Raw genomic sequence first — 17,808 nt, 5'->3', positions numbered from 1 at the left:
CCTGGTCTGGTGTAACGGGCTCGGGGGCTGAAATGCCTCCTCCTGTTGCTACCTGACAGGCATGAAGGATCGATTGACGTCAAGTTCCTGTATAACAGGCTCGAATGGCTGAATGGCCTCCTCCTATCCCTGTGTAACTGGCTTCAGGGTCTGAATGGCCTCCAGTTCCGGTGTAATGGGCTTGAGGGGCTGAATAGCCTTCAGTTCCCGTATAACACGCTCGATGGGCTGAGTGGCCTCCTCCTGTTCCTATGTAACAGGCTCGAGGGGCTGATTGGCCACTAGATATGGTGTAAGGGGCTCGAGGGGCTGAATGGCATGCTCCTGTTGCTATCTGACTGGCTTGAAGGGTTGATTGGCGTCTAGTTCCTGTATAACAGGCTCGAAGGGCTGAATGGCCTTCAGTTCCCATATTAAAGGCTAGAGGAGCTAAATGGCCTCCTTCTGTTCCTGTCGAAAAGCCGTGAAGGGCTTGCCGCCATTTTGTCCAAGATGGCCACCGTACTTGCCGCCATTTTGTCCAAGATGACCGGTGAACGAGCCACCATTTTGTCTAAAAATTAGAGCCGGACCTTTCAGGAGCGAGATTAGAAAACATTTCCACACACAAAGGGTGGTAGAAGTTTGAAACTCTCTTCCGCAAACGGCAATTGATACTAGCTCAATTGCTAAATTGAGATCTGAGATAGATAGCTTTTTGGCAATCAAAGGTATTAAGGGATATGGGCCACAGGCGGGTATATGGAGTTAGATCACAGATCAGCCATGATCTAATCAAATGGCAGAGCAGGAACGAGGGGCTGAATGGCCTACTCCTGTTCCTATGTTCCTATGATATTATTTATATGGAATTCCGACAGGCATTTGATAAGGTTCCACACAAGAGACTGTTGGCAAAAATGAAAGTGCATGGAACTTGAGGCAACGTATTGACATGGGTAGAGAATTGGTTAGGAGATAGGAGACAGAGAGTAGGGACAATGGGTACATACTCCAATTGGCAGGATGCGACTAGTGGTGTCCCCCAGGGATCTGTAACTGGGGTCTCAGCTTGTCACCATATTTGTCAATGACTTAGATGAAGGAACAGAGAGTCGTATATCCAAGTTTGCTGATGACACTAAGTTAGGTGGTACAGTAAGTAGTGTGGATGCGAGTGGAAAATTGCAAAGGGACATTGATAGATTAAGTGTTTGGGCAAAACTATGGCAGATGGAGTTCAATGTGGGGTAATCCACTTTGGACCGATGGTCAGGATATTTTCCAAATGCTAAGAAGCTAGGAACTGTGGAGAAGCAGAGAGAATTAACGGTTCATTTAGAAAAATCAGTAAAACCTAACGGACAGGTCCAAACATAATTTAAAACGGAGTGTTAGCCTTTATCTCAGGGGGCTGGAATATAAAGAAGTGGAATTTATGTTCCAGTTATATAAAGCTCTGGTTGGACTGAGTCTGGAGTAACTGCGTTCAGTTTTGGACCCTGCACCTCAGGAAGGATAGATTGGCCTTGGAGGGGGTGCAGAGCAGATTCACCAGAATGTTACCGGGGCTAAAAAGGTTAAATTATGAGGACAGGCTGAATCGACTCGGCTCGTATTCCCTCGAGAAAAGAAGATTGAGGGGTGATCTGAGCGAGGTGTTTAACGTGTTTAAATGATTCGATAGAATAGAGAGAGAGAATCAATTTCCTCTGGGGAATCAAGAACGAGGGGGACATAATCTTAAAATTAGAACCATGCCATTCAGGTTTGAAATCAGGAAGCACTTTTTTACACAAAGGGCAGTCGAAGTCTGGAACTCTGTCCCCAAAAGGCTGTGGATGTTGGGGGTTAATTGAAGCTTTCAAGACTGAGATCGATAGATTTTTGTTGGGTAAGGGTATCGAGAGATAGGGAGCAAAGACGGGTAAATGGATTTGCGGTTCAGATTATCTCTGATCTAATTGAAGGGTGGAACAGGTTCAAGGGGCGAAATGGCCTCCTCCTGTTCCCAGTGGAAATGTTGAGAAGATGCTTTGTTGAGTCTGTGATGTCAGGTTCCACACCTGTCCAAACAAGGCAGACCACATTGGGGAGTTTAATAACTTTGAAATGAACATTTTTCTTTTGTGACTTGTGCAACTTCGATCAATTGAATAGTTATGAAAGAGAATCAATGCCGTCATTCTAATTTCTGGCTGACAACCAAAGCAGAGGTTTCCGTAGTGAAGTGGTTATCACGTTCGCCTCACACGCGAAAGGTCCCCGGTTCGATCCCGGGCGGAAGCATTATGTTGGGGCAGATATTTTTTTCATCTGTGAAAGAGCCGGTCCTGTTAAGTTTAACACAAATTCGTGGTCTCACGAGCACTGAACATTTTAAACCGAGCCCTTCAAAATACAGTGTGTAAAATGAGAAGGGATAAAAAGTTCATCGCACAAAAGAAATTGTTAAAGTTTTCCAACTTCCCTCAGTAGCCTTTCATTCTGCAAAATAACGTAATCAGTTAATTAATGGTGAATAAAACAATGATTGTTTTTATTTCTATAATGCGATTAAAATAAAAAGTGTTCAAAAGTTGCTTTGTTGACCGGGAATCGCACCCCGGCCGTAGTGGTAAAAGCGCCGAATCCTAACCACTAGACCACCAGCGAGTTTTATTTACAGTGTCATCAGATTTAACATGGATTTCTCTTTCTCTGTGATTCAGCTTTTAATTCTTTTTAGTTCCTGATTGCGGATATTTCCGTGATTAAATAGGAATAAAGTACAATAGGTTCAGGAAAACCCGGGAGGTGGCATCCCGCTCAGTGAGCCTGTCGAGCAGTATTTATCTTACCAAGCACTGGAGTGAGTGAAACTTCCTCCGGGGGGGCGGGGGGTCTCAATGTGGAAAAGGTGGCGAGTGAAAGGGCCCTTCATCAGTCAGGATGGCCGCACAGTCTGAGGTTGTAGTCTTCTTTAGAGGCATGGGTTCGAATCCCACTTCTGATATTGGTCATTTTGACTCCTATTTTATTTGTTGCTTGAGCTGCGGTTGATTTTTCGGCCCAGTTGATTTACTCTTCCCGCAATAACCAACCCGGTCTCCGTCCACGGCACGTTTTGACGCCCACCGGCTCATCCCTAAACCGAGCTTTGAAAGAAAATATGCTGGACGCACAAGGCGGTCATTCAACAACTGTGGAGAGAACAGAAACTTGGGGAAATGCACCATCGGAATAGGAGTAGGCCATTCAGCCCCTCGAGCCTGCTCCGCCATTTGATATGATCATGGCTGATCTGTGATCGAACTCCATATACCTGCCTTTAGCCCATATCCCTTAATACCTTCAGTTGGCAAAAAGCTATCTGTCTCAGATTTAAAATTAGCAATTGAGCTAGCATCAATTGCCGTTTGCGGAAGAGTGATCCAAACTTCGACCATCCTTTGTGTTTAGAAGTGTTTTCTAATCTCACTCCTGAAAGGTCTGGCTCTAATTTTTAGACTGTGCCCCCGAGTCCTAGAATCCACAACCAGCGGAAATAGTTTCTCTCCATCCCGAAAATGTCAATGACACAGTCAATGAAAGTTGCAGTTCACGAAGGCGGCTCACCAGCACCTTCTCAAGAGCAATTAGTGATGGGCAATAAATGCTGACCTCGCCATTGACACCCACATCCCATGAATGAAGACAAAAAATGTCGCCTGCATGGCCGAGTAATTTCCTGCTGCTAAACGACGGGAAGAATGAAACCATCGGCTTCAGTCCTTTGAACGAACTGTATACACTTGCCGTCGAGCTCAATCCCCACTTGGTCCTCTGCCCCGAATATCCACTGCATCAGAAAATCCTCCATAACATAGAATCACAGCATGGAAACATCACAGAAGGAGGCCATTCGGCCCATCGTGCCTGTTCCAACTCGTTTTTTAATTCATTTATTGGGGTGTATATATTGTAAATGTATTTTCTGGAGATTTATTTCTCTATGTCTTATTTTTCATCACACACAAGTACGTAACACAGATACACAGAGATATAATGATAACCACCACACAGTTGCACGCAAATGTATTTTTGAGTGTCACAGATGCAATCATATATATTTATAACAAGATATATCATATTGTAAAAATAATCAAAATACATTTATAAATGGCACCCATAACATAAACACTCACTTTATAAAGAAGCATGACATCCATTTATACACATCCATAGTTTAAATTTTCACACCGTCCTGTTAGCAGTCCTGAACAAAGTCCACACACCGAAAGTCTCAGCGTATTTTCAGATGCTGCCCGTCCAGTTCCTTTCCTGTGATGTGATGATTCTGGGTGCCGGGTGTGTGTCATTGGATTTGCTGCAGTCATGCTGCCGCGGACAGGTGAAGGCTGCTTCTGAGGCTGCCTGACACCTGGTGGGAGTGGCCGGGGATTTGGTAATCTGAAATAAATGAAACGGTGTATGAGAAACTTTCATCAAGGTCAACATCAAGGTCCCTACCATTGAACCTCCAGGCGCAATAGCGGCACGTCTGATTTAAGGTGGCGTGTTTAAATCATGTCGGGGTCACACTTGTTCTTAACGCTGGTCGAAGTCTGAATAATTCATATTGCATTCCCATTTTCACAATAAACAGAACCCTGCTCTGAATTCTGCCTCACTCGTTCCCCAGTGTCAGGGAGAGAAGCGTCTGATTCCCTCATTTATTTATTGCAAGAAACACACACAAACACAATTATTAATTCAAAATCAGCCTGCAGCTCCACACGCACAGAGATAAACACAGCCAGGGAGACAGGCAAACACCGGGAAATAGACAAACCGGTTTCTCAGAGAATTGCCTGTACCTCCACGTTCGAATGGAAGGGATTTTGTTGTTCGCTTTCGTTCCACACCTTGGAATTCAGGAGAATCTGGTACATGGTTTGTCGGGCAAGGCACGGGCGCGATGGCCCGAATGGCCTGCTTCTGAGCTGTATCCTTCTCCGATTCGAAACTCAGCCCCTCGGGGGAGCCAGCAGCCGCCTCGCTGCAATAACAGACTAAATCGAGACGTGTCCGTAAGTCCGGCCAGCTCAGTCTGTGGAGCATGAGAATCTTTAATCTCCGGATCGTGGGTTCAAGGCCCACGTTGGGTGAGTTCTGTTTTAAACTTTTCCGCTGCTTTCGCGAGTGAACTCTTCTCTTGCTTGACGGTCAGTGCAAGAGACGAGTCTGTCAGTGCCGCGTTGTGTGCAATGGTCAAAACTTTAAAAGGAGCAGAAAGTTATTCGGGATTCAGATACACAAACCTCTCTGATGAGCCTGAGATTTTGTCAGAGGTTGCTGCCTCACCGACATCTCTTGCCCTCTGACGAGGCACTGGCTCCGGTTTCAATTTACAAACTGGGTGAGTTGGTGATCGGGTGCAGGAGAGTTGGTTTGTGATCTGAGTCGGAGACTCAGCGGCCCCGGGTGAGACAGAGAAAAAAAAATCAGTCCAGGCCCCGGCTCCAATCTGCGGATGTGGAAGAAAACACGGGAGGAGGGTGCGGTGTGAGGTCCCTGTCAAACCAACTGCCCGAACAAAGCTGGCCACAGTCACAGAATCAGAATGGCTACTTCCTGAGGGGCGGGGCGGGGGGGAGGCCGGTTCATGTGGAAAAGGATCCGGACAAGAATGACCTGATTCATAAGGTTAGGGGAGGGAAATTAGGGAGCACCTTCGGAACGTTAATTACTTGAAAATGAAGAATTTTTCCTGCTTAACTTGTGTGGTTTTGATGAATGAAATGTTTGTAAAAAGGCATCCGTGGAAAAGGATTGAGAGCTTTTAGGACTAGAGGGGAAATGAGGAGATTTTTTTTTTCACACAGAGGGTTGTTACGATCTGGTAGCCACTCCCTGAAAGGGTGGTGGAAGCAGCTTTCATAGGAACTTTCAAAAGGCAATTGGACAGGTACTTGAAGAGGACTGATTTGCAAGGTTACGGGGAAAAGGCTGGTTTTTTTTGACTAAATTGGACAGCTCTTTCAAAGAGTAGGCAGGGCAAAACGGCCGAATGGCCTCCTTCTGTGCTGTAATATTCTATGATTCTATTCCATGATTTTGGTGTGGGACAGGAGAGATGTTGTTTAAAGAGAAGTGAAACTGTCCCAATCAGAGCAGAGAGAGGTGACTGGTCAGTTCCCCCCTGTCCAGTATAAATCACCAGCGGTTTTTTGTGGTGGAGTGGTTACCAGTTCGCTTGACACGCGTACGGCCCTTGCAATTTAAGTTGCAATTGCTGTTTACATTCTATATTAATGACTGAGATGAGGGGACCGAGTGTAATGTATCCAAGTTTGCTGATGATACAAAGGTAGGTGGGAAAGTAAGCCGTGAGGAGGACGCAAAGGGAGGTGGACAGGTTAAGTGATTGGGTAAGAGGGTGGCAGTTGTGTTATAAGGTGGGAAAATGTGAAATTGTCCACTTTGGTAGGAAGAATCGAAAGCAGAATACTTTTTAAAAGGTGAGAGTCCAATATATGTTGGTATTCAGAGGGAGTTGTGTGATTTAATTGAGGTGTACAAAATTATGAAGGGCCGAGATAGAGTGGATGGGATGGACCTATTTACCTTAGCAGGGAGGTCAATAACCAGGGGGCATAGATTTAAAGTGATTGGTGGAAGGATTAGAGGGGAGCTGAGGAGAATTATTTTTACCCAGAGGGTGGTAGGAGTCTGGAACTGACTGCCTGAAAGGATGGTAGAGGCAGAATCCCTCGTTACATTTAAATAATACTTGGATATGCACCTGAATTGGCGTAACCAAAAAGGCTCCGGACCGAGCGCTGGAAAGTAGGATTCGGCTGAGTGGCGCATTTTCGGCCGGCGCGGACATGATGGGCCGAATGGCCTCCTTCTGTGTTGAACATTTGCTGTGATTCTCCAAAATTGGCATTTGTTTTTTGTAACAGCAAGTCCTGTGATCAAGAATCGAACCAAGGCTGTGGCAGTGAGAATGCCGAATCCAAACCACGACACCACCAGAAAACACATGTCAGGTTTTTAAATATATCTGGGAGTGTTTGTATTAGGTTCAAATAATATTTCTGGTTTTGTGACTCTGTTCGTTGCAAATGTATTTACATATACCTGTATTATTTATTTATTTATTGGGGTGCATATATACTAAAGCTACTTTTGGCGCTGATAAGAGTCTGTATAATTCCGCAATTCATGCTTTAGTTGCGTTTTCACTGCTTCCCCAGTGTCAGGGAGGAAAGTGTCTGATGCACTCTTTTATTTAATGTTACTAACAGAAGACAAACACTCGTATTCGTTCAAAATCAACCTGCAGATGGACACACACACACAGATAAACACAGCCAATGATATGGACGTTATCTTGGGATTGCTGCACATGGACACCCAGGGGCGAGTTTACTGCAATGACAGACAAGAGTGGTTGGGTTTCTCAGGCCCGGCTCGCTCAGTCGGTAGAGCATAACACTCTTAATCTCAGAATCGTGGATTCGAGCTCCCCGTTGGGCGAATTCGCTTTTAAACTTTTTATGTTGCTTTCAGGGGAGAACCCAAGCTCTGACTCCACCCCCGACCTCCCGTGCAGTGTCACCGCGCACATTGTGGCCGCGCCCGGGCTGATTTCTCTCTCTCTCACCCGGGACCGCTGAGTCTGCTGCACCGTGATCACCAACTCACCCAGTTTGTGAATTTAAACCGGAACAGATGTCTCGCAAAGGGCAAGAGAAGTCGGGAAGGCTGCAACCTCTGACAAAATCTCATTCCCATTAGAGATTTGTGTATCTGAACCCCTGACACTTTCTGCAACTTTTACAAGTTTTGACATTCACTGTACAGGACGCAGCACCAAGGGGCTCGTCTCTGACACTCACAGTGATGCGTAGGGCCGTTTTCACTCGTAAAACATCTACTGTGTTATTGTGATATTGTCTTAGACTCCCTCACCAGCGGAAAGGGTTTGTCTATCTACCTTTCAAAATCATAAAAAGCCTTCTATATTCCAGGGAATACAAGTATGTAACCGATCCTCATAATTTAACCCTTCGAGCCCTGCTAACATTCTGGTAAATCTGGGCTGCGCTCCTTCCAAGGACAATATACCCTTTTAGAGTAAAAGGGAATAAAACTTGAAATGAGCGTCACTGAGGATCAGTTTTCTCTCACTCAAAGTTATCAGTTTCGTGAATTAAAAGATGCAGCTTTTCAAGAATAAGGGAGCAGCCACTGTCGCCCTTTTTGGCACGAGAAAAAGTCTCCTCCGTGGATGTGTATGGAGAGCAAGTTTCAAAACAATGTTTACACTCGGGAACCTTTCGCATGTGAAGCAAACGCGATAACCACGACACTACGGAAACCGCTACTATCTAATTAAAAACAATGGGGAACTGACTTAGTCTCCTGTCTCTGTTCTGACTTGGAATGCGTTGCTTCTCCGTCCAGCAAAACTTAATATGTTACAACACAGAAGGAGATCATTCTGCCCATCGTGCCTGTGCGAGTTCTTTGAAAGAGCTATCCAAGTCGTCTCACCACCATAAGCTTTTTCCTCATAAGCCTGCTAATTGTTTTCCTTTTCAAGTATTTATCCAATCCACTTTTGAAAGTTACCATTGAATCTGCTTCCACCGGCCTTTCAGGCAGCGCATTCCAGATCATAACAACTCGCTGCGTAAATTATGTTCCCTCATGTCGCCTCTGGCTCTTTTGCCAATTACCTTAAATCTGTGTCCTCTGGTTACCGACCCTTCTGCCACTGAAAACAGTTTCTCCTTATTTGCTCTGTCAAAACCTTTCATAATTTTGAACACCTCGTTCAAATCTCCCCTTAACCTTCTCCGCTCTCAGGGGATAATCCCAGATTCTCCAGTCTCACCACATAACTGAAGTCCCTCATCCCTGTTACCATTCTAGTAAATCTCCTCTGCACCCTCGACAAGGCCTTGACATCTTTCTTAAAGTGCGGTGCTCAGAATTGAATACAATGCTCCAGCTGCAGTCTAACCAGTGTTTTATAAACGTTTAGCATAACTTTGTAGCTTTTGTACTATATGCCTCTGTGGTGCAATCGGTTAGCGCGTTCAACTATTAGCTAAAAAGTTTGTGGTTTGAGCCCGCCCACCCAGGGACAAATGTTGCGCCTTCTTTCCCCACTTTAGGATTCATTTCCTCATTCTGAAGCCGGTGCCAGCTTTTTATGCCTGATCTGCAGTAACTGGGAGCACTTCAAATGGTTCCGATCTCTCAACCTCATTTCAAGTTTTCTAATGTGTGATCTGGCTGCAAGAAAACACTCTGTGAACAATGTGATCTGAGCATGCCTGATTCGCCATAATTTACACTGCCGTCGGATATCAGGCACATGCAAAAAAAAACAGTGAAATGTTTGTGTCGGCGCGATGCTCTGAGATTCCCTGCCTGACCATCGCCACCGATCCTTCTCTGCAGCCTTCCGAAATACAGCGCAGTAAATGTATCCCTGTGAAATGAGCTCCTGGACAGTAATACGGAAATTAGTTTGGCTGAGGGGTTATATCCATAAGCCGGCCATTGAGGCATCAGGTTTCCGTAGTGTAGTGGTTATCACATTCGCCTAACACACGAAAGGTCCCCGGTTCGAAACCGGGCGGAAACATTTTGAAACCTTGTCCCCATTAAAAATGATGAAATATTTAACGATTCACATCGCTGACGAATGTGAACAAAGTCCATTTCTCCCAGCCCTGTGATTTACTGTGATTAGGCAGCATTTTCTACCTCGGTAAAGACAGATGCAAAATACTCATTTAGAACCTCAGCCATGCCCGATGCCTTCATGTGTAGATCTCCTTTTTGGTCCCTAATCGTTATTACCCCTCCTCTCACTACCAGTTTACTATTTATATGCCCATAGAAGACTTTTAATGACTTGATGAAGGTTTCGAGTGTAATGTATCCAAGTTTGTTGAAGATACAAATCTAGGTGGGAAAGTAAGCTGTGAAGTGGACACAAAGAGTCTACAAAGGGATACAGACAGGTTAAGTGTGTGGGCAAGAATGTGGCAGATGGAGTATAATGTGGGGAAACGTCAGGTTATTCACTTTGGTAGGAAGAACAGAGAACTGAATATTTTTGAAATGGTGAGAAACTATGAAATGTTGATGTCCAGAGAAACTTGGGTGTCCTGGACACCTGAACTCCAGGTTGTGATAACCTAGTATAAGCATCAAAGCCTGATGACGGAGAAAGTCTAAAAAAAACTAAGACAATAATCAACCCTTGGTGGTTTCTGAGAGTCAGCAAAGTCGGATGGTTTACGACCATGAGTTAAGATCAGTGGTGCTTACGTACAGAACAATGTAACCGAATCGTATAAAGATAGGGCATGCTCCCTTTTCAAATGTTAGAGCTCTCAATAGGGGACAGTCAGAAGTCCATTTCCACAGGCAGTCCGCAAAGGTCAGGTCTGATATACCTGGATTCGCAGACAGGTCAGGTTGTGTTGATTGCTTTCATTAATGTAATCTGTAGACAGTTGTATTATAATAATAATACTGTTGAATGTAATGTTGAAGACACCTGGAGTGCAACTCTGTTGTAATCAGTCCATTAACATTGCTATTTTGTAACCACTCGGGCTAAAATCAAGCGGAAGTTATTGTTGATGGATTAACAACCCATAGTTGCGACAGTAACGGGAGAAATCTGCAAACAAACATTCACTTTATATATAAGCATCACAACCATAATAAATATTTTCACACGTTCTTTTTTGCAGTTCTCACCAAAGTCGAAACATCGAAAGTCCACGTGTTTTTCAGAAGTTTCCCGTCCTGTTATGTATTTTGAGCAGTTTCCTACATATATAAAGATCACACCCATAGTTTATATTTTCACACGTTATTTTTTGGAGTTCTAATCGAAGTCTAAACACCGAAAGTCGAAGTGTTTTTCAGAAGATCCCCTCCTGTTATGTATCTTGAGCAGTTTCCCACATCCTTTTCCTGTGATGTGATAATTCTGGGTGCAGGATGAATGTAATTGGATTTGCCATGCTGCCCCTGACAGGTGAAGGACACTTCTGATGCTGCCTGACATCTGGTGGGAGTGGGCGGGGATTTGAAAGCCAACCCATTCCACCAATCTCGCAGAAATAAAGCGGTGCTTGACAAACATTGATAGAAACAAACACGCACTGTAGCATCCAGGCCTCGTGGCGCAACGGTAGCGCGTCTGACTCCAGATCAGAAGGTTGCGTGTTCAAATCACGTCGGGGTCACAGTTTTTTTTCCCTGAGAGCCGGTTTGAACAATTCTGCAATTTAAGTTTTCTTTGCGTCTTCACAATTAACAGAACCCTGCTCGAAAGTCTGCCTCTGGTAGGGAGGGAAGCACCTGATGACCTCATTCATTTAATGTAAAGAACAGAAGACAAACACACATCTTCGTTCAAAAACCACCCTGCAGGTGGACACATAGTGAGATAAACAAAGGGCAGAGATGCAGACAGTATCCGGAAACATAGGGAAATAGACAAGAGACATCGATTGAGCGCTTTGTTATCAGAAAATTGACTGAACTTCCACGGTCAATGAAAGGGCTTTTGTTGGCCGGTTTCCCATTGCACCGGAGAATTCGGGAGAACTTGGTGGATGGTTGGTTCGTATTCCCTTGTCCCCCACCAGCGGAAAAGGTTTGTCGATCCCACCCGACTAACTCCTTTCAAAAGCCAATCTGTCCAAAGCCAATATATCCTTCCAGATTAAAAGGGGATAAAACTTGAAATGAGCGTCACTGTGGATCAGTTTTCTCTCACTCAAAATTATCTGTTCAATGAAATAAAAGATGCAGCTTGCAAAGAATAAGGGAGCAGCCACTGTCTCCCTTTGAGGCAGGAGAAGAAAATCGACCTGGATGCTTGAGGAGACCAAGTTCCAACATAATGTTTCCACCCGGGATCGAACCGGGGACCTTTCGCGTGTAAAGCGAACGTGATAACCGCTACACTATGGAAACCGATGGCATGGTATGCAACACAATGGGTAGCTGAATGGTGTGCTCTCTCTGCTCGTACTTGGAATGTGTTGTTTCCATTGCAGCAAGAGACACAGACAGTGGCTGCTCCCCCTTATCTTTAAAAACTCTCAGGGTACTGGGTTTGAGCCCCACGTTGGGCGAGTACCGTTTTAAACTTTTATGCTGCTTTCACTGGCCAACAGTGCAGAAATAATGCAGAATAAAGGATGGTATAGGTAGTCAGAATGGCCGAGCGGTCTAAGGCGCTGCGTTCAGGTCACAGTTTGTTTTGGAGGCGTGGGTCCGAATCCCACTTCTGACAGTGCTTATTTTTACCAAGACGTGGAAATATTTAATTTGTGGATTGGGCTGCAGCTGATTTTTCTGCCAACTTGATTTGCTCCTCCCACAAAAGCAACTGGCTTTGTCATGCAGATGTGACTTAAGAAGTTTTGAATGGTGAAATGTTTGACATATTAATGACCTGGAGAAAGAAATAGAACAGCAGTGGGCAGCAATAAAAACGCTGATCAACAGAGTCCAGGAGAAATATATCCCACGACAAAGCAAGAAAAAACTAGCCAGAAGTGACACACCAGGGTTGAATCAATCAATAAGGACAAAATTGAAACGAAAGAAAAAGGAGAGAGGGGAATGTGAAAAGACTGGGAAAGAAGGCTAACGAACTATTAGAAAGGCAAAAAGGAATATCAAAAAAGCAAAGTATTCTAGACACATCAACACCCAAAGATATTTAGGATCGGAATAGGGCCACTAAGGGATACACACGACAAACTCACAGGCAATGACAGCGAAATGGCAGAATTATGAAATAGTCACTTTTCTTCAGTATTTACCAGGGAGTCTAATATTGTGGGCATGACAGGAGAAGAAGAGATCAAAAAAAGTATAAAAACATTTAAGATCGAAAGGGGGGAGATAATTGATAAACTAATCAAACCTAGAGAGGAAATTTCCTGTTAGGAGCCTAACCAGAGTTTCAAACCGCTCAGCCACGCTAATTTCCGTATTACTGTTCAGGAGCTCGTTTCACAGGGACACGATTACTGCGCTCCATTTAGAGAGGCTTAGTGAAAGGCGGAAATTGAACTATTAATAGAATCGTAGAATAGGACAGCGCCATTAGGATGCCATTCGGCCCATCGTGCCTGTGCCAGCTCTCTGAAAGAGCTGTCCAGTTAGTCCCACTCGCCTGCTGTTTCCCCATAGACCAGAAAAAGTTTCCATCCAAGCGTTTATCCAATTCCCTTTTGAAAACTGTGAGTTGAGAAAAACAATATTGAAAGGGGTGCTGGGGCCTCTGCAGCGTCGATGTAGAGTGTGTGATGATTGAAGTTATCTAGATGGTTGCTTTACACATGGTATGTTGTGCAATCATCCTGAAATATTTTCAATATCCAATACAAATTAAATTGCAAACCTGATGGACAAACACTGGAAAACAAGTCACGAGTGAACGCAAATCATCTGTGACTCGTTTTCAGCCTCACGGCACTTTAAGTAAAGTAAAATAACTTTGCATTGAAAAGATTTGGGATTTGCATCTGTGCCTTTATCTGTTACATTTCTTAAAGTTGCTGGCGTCTGATGATGTACACGCCTCTGCTCCCTCTATTGAACAAGAAAGGAGGTGTTTGACGTTGACGGGACCTGTTGGTTATGAGCTCATCCTTTACATTGAGTGGGTTCGCGTCCTTTAAACGGCGTCAGCTTTAGCCCAGCGGTGAACTTCGCAGCAAACAAGTTCATCACCGTCTCACCGCGGGCACTGACTGCCATTTTTATTGTTATTTCTTTCAGACCTAAATAAATAGTAACCGTGATTTCAAATTTGCACCAAGTGATTTTTAGATAGTCGCCTTTAAATGTTTGAAAGGCGACTCCTAATTTATGATAGTCCGGCCATTTCACCAGCCGTGCTGAAAACAAAACATGTCTCTGCTTTTCGCGTCTTTTTTCGAAAGGCAAAAGATATATTTCCCGTGACCTCTGAAGGATGGACAAGTACATTTCAGAAAGCTGAAGCAAGTTCACCGAGCTTAAATCGTCTGACCACGTTAAAGGCGCGATATATATATATATATATGTAATTTATGCAGGTAGTTCCTGTCTGTTTCTGTGGATGTCTTTTTTTCTGTGTGCATCCATCTGCAGGTCGATTTTAAATCAATATCATGTTCGTGTCAGTTTGTTGCATGAAATAAATGAGGGTATCAGGCGCTCCCCTCCCTGCCACTGGGGAGATACTGAGTCAGGGTTCAGACCAAACTTCTGTTTTTTTTGTGACAAAGAAATTAAAACCTTCATTCGGGAATTATCCAGTCTCATGTGAGCGGTGAAAGAAACAGTGACCCCGATGTGATGTGAACACGCAGCCTTTTGATCTGGAGTCAGACCTTTGCGCCACGCACTCTGAAGACAGGATCCTGGATGTTATTATATATATGAATATTTCTCAAACACCGTTTCATTTATTGGTTGAAGAGATAGGGCTTTTCAAATCTCCGCCAGGTTCCACCGGGTGTGAGACAGGATTGGAAGTCGCCTTCACCCCCAATATCACGCTGGCATTCATCGCCTGCTCTCAGCGGACGACATTAACAGGGCTGGGAGATATGGACTTTGTTCACATTATTCAGCGATGTGAATCGTTAAATATTTAATCATTTTTAATGGGGACAAGGTTTCAAAATGTTTCCGCCCGGTTTCGAACCGGGGACTTTTCGTGTGTTAGGCGAATGTGATAACCACTACACTACGGAAACCTGATGCCTCAATGGCCGGCTTATGGATATAACCCCTCAGCCAAACTAATTTCCGTATTACTGTCCAGGAGCTCATTTCACAGGGATCCATTTCCTGCGCTGTATTTCGGAAGGCTGCAGAGAAGGATCGGTGGCGATGGTCAGGCAGGGAATCCCAGAGCATCGCGCCGACACAAACATTTCACTGTTTTTTTTTGCATGTGCCTGATATCCGACGGCAGTGTCAATTATGGCGAATCAGGCATGCTCAGATCACATTGTTCACAGAATGTTTTCTTGCAGCCAGATCACACATTAGAAAACTTGAAATGAGATTAAGAGATCGGAACCATTTAAAGTGCTCCCAGTTACTGCAGATCAGGCATAAAAAGCTGGCACCGGCTTCAGAATGAGGAAATGAATCCTAAAGTGGGGAAAGAAGGCGCAACATTTGTCCCTGGGTGGGCGGGCTCAAACCACAAACTTTTTAGCTAATAGTTGAACGCGCTAACCGATTGCACCACAGAAAGCATCCGCTTACTTTTCTTGCAAGATACACTAAAGCAGCGTGTCACCTAGCCAAAGTTTCATGTTGCAGCCACAGAAATGCAATTGTCCACTATGAGTGTTACTTTTCTAGAAATAAAGGATGGGACATTGTTTGTGGAAACATGGAAACGGTCTGGTCTCGCTCACAGCATCGATATCACCGCCAGCCAGCTCTCCTGCAACCGGCGCGCCCACCGGTGCTTTGTCTGTTACTCAGCAGCACTGTGGGAGAACCTTCGCCACACGGACTGCAGCGGTTCAAGAAGGCGGCTCACCACCACCTTCTCAAGGGCAATTAGGGTTGGGCAATAAATGCTGGCCTCGCCAGCGACGCCCACATCCCATGAACGAATAATTAAAATATTAATTTCAGATTCTGCATCAGTTTGAGTTGCTGTATTAGATTAAGCTGTTGTATTCGTTTGAGGTGCTGTATTAGTTTGAAGTACTTTATTAGATTGAGATACTGTATTTGATTGAGATGCTGTATTAGTTTGAGGTATTATATTAGTTTCAGGTTCTGTATCGATGTGAGGTACTGTATTAGTGTGAGGTGTTGTATTATTTTGAGGCACTTTCTTAGTTTGAGATGCTGTATTAGTTTGAGGGACTGTTTAGAGCCCTGATTGACCTGTTATTTTAGAAGGGATGGGATTTTGCAATTGACTGAGGCTGTTTCCCGTACTGGGGGAAACACTCCCAGTTCAAATGGACGTGTTGCAGCCACCAGTCTATGGCAGCTGCAAAGGTCCATTTGACAGGTTGGTGGGGGAGACCCTCTCTCATTGCAGTCGGCCACTCTGTCACTTTGGACAAAGTGTGGCCTCCACCACCCTCCTCCTAACAAGAAAATTCACAAACTTGCAAACTTACCCCTGTGTCGAGACACAATTACCCACCTTGCGGACCCCCTCAGATGTACATCTTCCGGATGGGGGCCGCCTTCGCTGCAGGCATGACCTTCTCGGAGGGCGAACAGCATCACCAGCCTCGCCGGCCACGCCGTCCACCTCTGACACGTGGATCTCCACAACACAGTGCTGTGACAGATCCAACCGGAACAGCAGGAGGGAGGGCAACCGCAGAGAGAGATGCATCGCAGAGGGCACTACCCTCGCCACAGGGTCTACAGACAGAGGCTAAGCTTCCTGGACCTCTCTGAGCAGCAGTGCACACGGAGGCTCAGAGTCACTCGACATGTAGTCATGGACATCTGCAGCCTCCTTCATGCTGAGCTGCTCCCGGCTGGCCCGAGCACGATATTCTTACCTGTCACTGTCAAAGTCACCACTGCCCTCAACAACTTCTCCTCCGCATTCTTCCAGGGTGCCACCAGGGACATCGCCGACGTCTCTCAGTCGTCTGCACAAAAGAGCCCTGCAAATACACCTACACCCACTCTGCAGTGACTCAATGGGTGGCATCAGTTGTGGGTCTTCATTGTGATCCTCAGGAAAGGGCATTATTGCACAAACCAGACAAGATTCGCAAAGACGTGACTGTCGTGGTGACAATAGAATATGTTATGTGAGTTGATCAAAAATTAAATCTACGTAAAAACCATGACAAACCCTCAAGCACCCTTGTGCATCCCCTTCGTGCTCACAACACGTTTGCCTTACGCTTCCAACTGAACATATGTGATGCATGCACTGTGGCTGCAGCACAGGTAGTGGCAGGTTGAGTGAAGCTGACGGTGAAAGAGATGCATGAGAGGGTGAGTATGAGATAGAGTCATGAGATTGTATGAGGATTGGGTTGAATGCTAGTGGCGGGATGAGTACTGGCGAGGTGAATAAGTGCAGGTAAGATAAGGTTGAGCTTTGAGTGGGTGTGAGGAGTGATGTGACAGAGTAGTGTTGGCAGTGCAGAAGGAGATGTGGGGTGGGGGCGGTGATATGGCAGACGGAGTGTAGGGGAATGAGTAAGTGTACTCACTTTGGCTGACCTACTGAGGTCATTGGAGCGCCTCTTGCACTGTATGCAGGTGCGCGATATGTTGGTGGAGCAGGTGACCTCCTCTGCCACCTCGAGCCAGGCCTTCTTGGTGGCAGAGGCAGGCCGCTTCCTCCCGCCCGCCGGGGGTAAGATCTCTGTTATCACCCTCTTCCTCACCCCATCCATTAAGACCAGGAGTGAGGCATCATGAAACCTGGGAGCAGCCTTCCCCCTGGGCTGATCCATGATGTATTTTTTTCCTATTTCCTGCAGCATCAGTCAGGGGAGGACTGCCCCTTTAAATAGGGCTCCTCCTGCTGATAGACCTTACTGCGCATGCGCAGTCCCGCCCGACGCGCAGCTCAGCAGAGGGAAACGCGGAAGACCAGGGAAGTGGATCCAATTAGGCTGCGATTGCGCACGGGGCAGACAGATTTCAATCGGCGCGTTACACACGAGCCCAGTCGACCCCCCGCCGCAAACCCACCGCCATTGTAATATCGGGCCCATGAAGTTCTGATGGGGCTTGCGAGAGTAGATGCAGAGAGATTGTTTCCCCTGGCTGGAGAGTCTAGAACAACGGGGCATC

The 17,808-nt window shown here is 45.5% G+C and overlaps 5 non-coding genes and 1 pseudogene across 5 annotated transcripts; 4 read left to right on the top strand and 2 right to left on the bottom strand.

The window, feature by feature from the left end:
- The window catches only part of LOC137316330 (zinc finger protein 271-like), a 212,561-nt pseudogene that overhangs the window by 46,458 nt on the left and 148,295 nt on the right, over nt 1-17,808 (top strand).
- On the top strand, nt 2,196-2,268 carry trnav-cac (transfer RNA valine (anticodon CAC)). Its single transcript has one exon. It is a non-coding gene; the product is annotated as a tRNA-Val (tRNA).
- trnav-aac (transfer RNA valine (anticodon AAC)) lies at nt 9,535-9,607 on the top strand. Its single transcript has one exon. It is a non-coding gene; the product is annotated as a tRNA-Val (tRNA).
- trnaw-cca (transfer RNA tryptophan (anticodon CCA)) lies at nt 11,160-11,231 on the top strand. Its single transcript has one exon. It is a non-coding gene; the product is annotated as a tRNA-Trp (tRNA).
- trnav-uac (transfer RNA valine (anticodon UAC)) lies at nt 11,895-11,967 on the bottom strand. Its single transcript has one exon. It is a non-coding gene; the product is annotated as a tRNA-Val (tRNA).
- trnav-aac (transfer RNA valine (anticodon AAC)) lies at nt 14,681-14,753 on the bottom strand. The gene has a single exon. It is a non-coding gene; the product is annotated as a tRNA-Val (tRNA).

The sequence above is a fragment of the Heptranchias perlo genome, unplaced genomic scaffold (genome assembly GCF_035084215.1).
Source record: "Heptranchias perlo isolate sHepPer1 unplaced genomic scaffold, sHepPer1.hap1 HAP1_SCAFFOLD_59, whole genome shotgun sequence".
NCBI lineage: Eukaryota > Metazoa > Chordata > Chondrichthyes > Hexanchiformes > Hexanchidae > Heptranchias > Heptranchias perlo.
Note: the sequence above shows the minus strand (reverse complement) of the source record. Positions and strands in the feature narration are given on the sequence as shown.